The 3693-nt window shown below is 41.3% G+C and overlaps 1 long non-coding RNA gene across 1 annotated transcript; it reads left to right on the top strand.

The window, feature by feature from the left end:
- The first annotated feature begins 1040 nt into the window (after window positions 1–1040).
- LOC109207217 lies at window positions 1041–1478 on the top strand. Its single transcript, XR_002064986.1, has 3 exons — window positions 1041–1120; window positions 1229–1345; window positions 1447–1478. It is a non-coding gene; the product is annotated as an uncharacterized LOC109207217 (long non-coding RNA).
- The last annotated feature ends 2215 nt before the right edge of the window (window positions 1479–3693 follow it).

Here is a 3693-nt window from a genome sequence, read left to right as displayed (position 1 = left end):
ACCGATAGTCCATCACATGGGAATAACTTGTCCTTGGCATTTTGTACCTATTGTATGGAGGTAAAATTGTATTTGAAGTCCATCAGTAACTTTTGCTTGGCATTTTGTGCCTATTGTATGAAATTGGTGTATCTTGTTTTTGGTACAAGCTAGACTGATAGGTCAAACTATCTATACAAGCTATCTTCATATCTGCCAGGTAGGTTAACAATGCTTTCCATTTATGTGCTATAAGTTGGTGGTAGATTTTTTTAAGATGTGTAGAATCTCTGAAGAGATTTCATCTGTGACTAGCTAGAATAGTCTAAAGCTGGGGTGGGGGAGTTGTATTTTAGGCAAATTTGGAGCAGAATATTGATTTTTACCCAGTGCAGAGTCTGTGAACAGATTCCATTGTCTCATGAGCTATTAGCAAAAAATATTTTGGTCTACCTGAGTTGATGTTTAGCGATACTTTTACTGGGATATTGAACATGATTTTAAGGATAGGGAGTCTTATGTATTCAAATGTTAGGGAGTCTTATTAATTCAAATGTTAGGGAGTTTTATGTTGACGCTAATTTGCTTTTCCAGTTGGGAATGTTGTATTCCTTTTGGTGTTGATGTTTCTGCTGAGAAAGTTACAGTCTCAGATCTACTAGCAATCTCATTTTTGATTGTTTGTATGTCGTACAAAGAGATAGGTTTTGCTTAGAGGTGAGTCTATTCAGATTCATGCCTAATCATATCAAGGAAAAGCTAACACCGTGCTGAATTGAATCAAATTGAATCCGCTGGGCAGTTGCAAACTGTTTAACTAGCAAAACTTTTGAATCTGCTGGGCAGTTGGAAACTCTTTTGGCTACTGCATGAATCTGCTTCCAGTTGCAAGCTTTTGCTAACTTTTGAACTCTCGAAGGCTCTTCTGGGCTACAAGCCTAACCTTTAGTGGTAAAAGATGGAGAGCAATCTGCTCGCTACAAGACTAACTTTTGAATCTGCTTAGTGATTTTGTAAGTTGTTGTTTGATGTTTCTTTCTTCTTGCAGATAATGTCCCAAATTAATATTGAGAACCAGAAAAAGTTGAAGAATCCTCACACTGCTGGAAAAAGAAGTTTTGCTTTAGTACGCTCTAAGTTGGTGTGCAACTAGCAAATAACGGCAAAATTTTTCTCAATTTCTGCTCTTCTTTAGTACATGGTAGATCAGCGCGAATGCTAACTCACTTTCACGTAACTATGTAACTAGGAAAACGAGAAGGAAACTTCGGATCCTTTATCGGCAAAAGAAGTCTTTGTAGCTACAAGTAAAAGGAAAGTTGGGCGATCATACAAGTGCTCAGATGATGATACAACTAGTAAAATTGTGCGAATTATATTTAACTGATGTTATATCGATATCAATTATTTGTTTTTATTAGTATACATTTTATTTACTTGTTCTATTTGTTTGAATTTGCTTTGAAGGCTGAAATGGTGGCAATTGAAGCCCAACAAAAGGAAAATGGCAACGAGTCCGTTGATGCATTTGCATCTGTCATGGGGCCGAACATGCGGGACGTCTGATATTGTATGGACGAGGGGTTACAAGAACTTCTTTCAGAGGGAAGGTAGGATGTTTTGAATCTTCTTCAAATACTACAAATTCTCTACAAAAAATGGAGGAGAAGATACAAAGGATGGAGGAGAAAATTGAGGAACAAAAGGCAACTATCCGTCAAGAAGTTGTTGCAGATGTCCTTGCACGACTTCAGCGTTCAGGAATTGATATTGATGCTAATATTATTCTAGCGGCATTGGGTGATAATTCTCCTGGAGAAGCTTCTTCTGCACAGCGAGCAACGTTACAACCAATCCGTCGTCCATCTACTGATAGCAACAAAGAAGGCCAACTCATTCGAGGTATTAATATTGCTTATTTTTAGCTTATTCGGTTTAGAATTATACTTGTTGATGCCAAGAACTATATATGAATATGATTTAACTTAGCTGGAATGACAGTGGATAGATTGCATTCATTTCATAGATGTTTGAACTTTTTGTATTATTACGCTTTGCAAACTTCTAAAGGGGAGGGGGGGTGGCAGATTTTTGTATGAAAGTTAGACTGCCCTGCTGATTTCTCCATTGGTTTCAGAGATGCAACAACTCAATCCCTAGTTGGTTTTAGTGCATCAGTAACCGTCATATTTGCACCTATACCAGTTGGTTTTTGCAGCTCCTGTAACATATTCTTTACGATCTAGCTTAAAATACCAAACTTACTTTAGCACAAAGCAGGGAGGGTAATAGTTGGAATGTTCTCTCTAGAATAAATCCTAATGACTGGGAAGTTAGAAATATTACAAAATTTTCAATCTTTTATCTTAACAATACTGATCAGTTAATCTGGAGAGGGCAGGGCAATGGAAAAAGAGCTGCTGAACTTCTGGAATATCTGCACAATACTGATCAGTTAATCTTTTCCTACATTGCTCTCTATATCTGCACAGATTTGGCAGATGTGCCTTAACTTTTGGAATCAAAGTGGGTTATGGAANTTCCCTTGGCCATCTGCAAAGCGAGTCCCTCAATAAACCTCCTCACCCTCTCTCTCTCTCGGTAGGAAGTAGAAGAATAACATGACGGGCCATATCCACAAAATGGGTCTCATACTGAGTGACTAATATACTGGTCTGCTGGAGATGCTCAAACTACCTGCGATAATCCTCTCTCGGTGTGACAGGAAGGAACTCCCAAGTAAGAGCATGCGACCTAGCTGGTATGGTAGCTACAAAATCCTTCGACCATCTCTTGGCAGAACCCATCATCTGAAACACAGCAAAATCGACCCCATTGGTCTCAACTATCCCCATGTTCCACAGCACCTCATTGTAGCGGTCAAGATAATCCTGTGGGTCCTCAGAAGGTGTACCACTGAAGTGAAGTGGAAAGAGCTTGATAAACTTGTCCAATCTCAATAAGACCTCAGAAGACATGGCTGGCCCATCACCGGCCTGTGCCGCAACAACCAGCTGAACTACCCCAACTTGCTGGGCTGCTGGAGTCTGATGCTGGGGAGCCATCTGCTCCGGAGTGTGGGTAGCGGGAGTCTGTGGTCCTCCCCCTGCCTGAGAGATGGTTGGTACCATAGGAAATGTATCAGCCTGGGCCACACTCTCCATAAGGCCCACTAAACGGAGTAGAGCGTCCTGAAGCACTAGGTGGCGATAAACCCCTCCGGGACCTGAGCTGGTCCGATAGGCACAGTATGGACTAGAACCTTCTCATCAAACTCCATCTGAGGCTCCATTGTTGGTGTTGCTGCTCAAGCTCTGGGCTGAGCTCTGCCCCTGCCTCGGCCTCTGGAGCGACCTCGACCTCGACCTCTGCCCCGCGTAAGAGCTGCCACTGGGGGCTCTGGCTGCTGCCCAGCTAAAGATGTAGTACGTGTTCTTGGCATCTGCGAGAGAACGAACGTAGAAAAGTCCAATTAGCAATGAGAGAACAAAATCGCACGACAGAGAAGAATAGAAGTGAAATTTGTTCCTAAACTTCACAGCCTCTGGAATATGAGTACACACATCTCTGTACCTGTCACGACCCCGGTTCGCCCTCCGTGAATCATCGTGACGGCACCTAGTCTCTATGACTAGGTAATCCTAACAATGCAGAATATAAATAATAATTGCAGAAAAAATAACTAAAAACCGTAATAATAAAAATAAACAGTGT

This window comes from Nicotiana attenuata, unplaced genomic scaffold, assembly GCF_001879085.1.
Source record: "Nicotiana attenuata strain UT unplaced genomic scaffold, NIATTr2, whole genome shotgun sequence".
NCBI classification, from domain to species: Eukaryota; Viridiplantae; Streptophyta; class Magnoliopsida; order Solanales; family Solanaceae; genus Nicotiana; species Nicotiana attenuata.
Note: the sequence above shows the minus strand (reverse complement) of the source record. Positions and strands in the feature narration are given on the sequence as shown.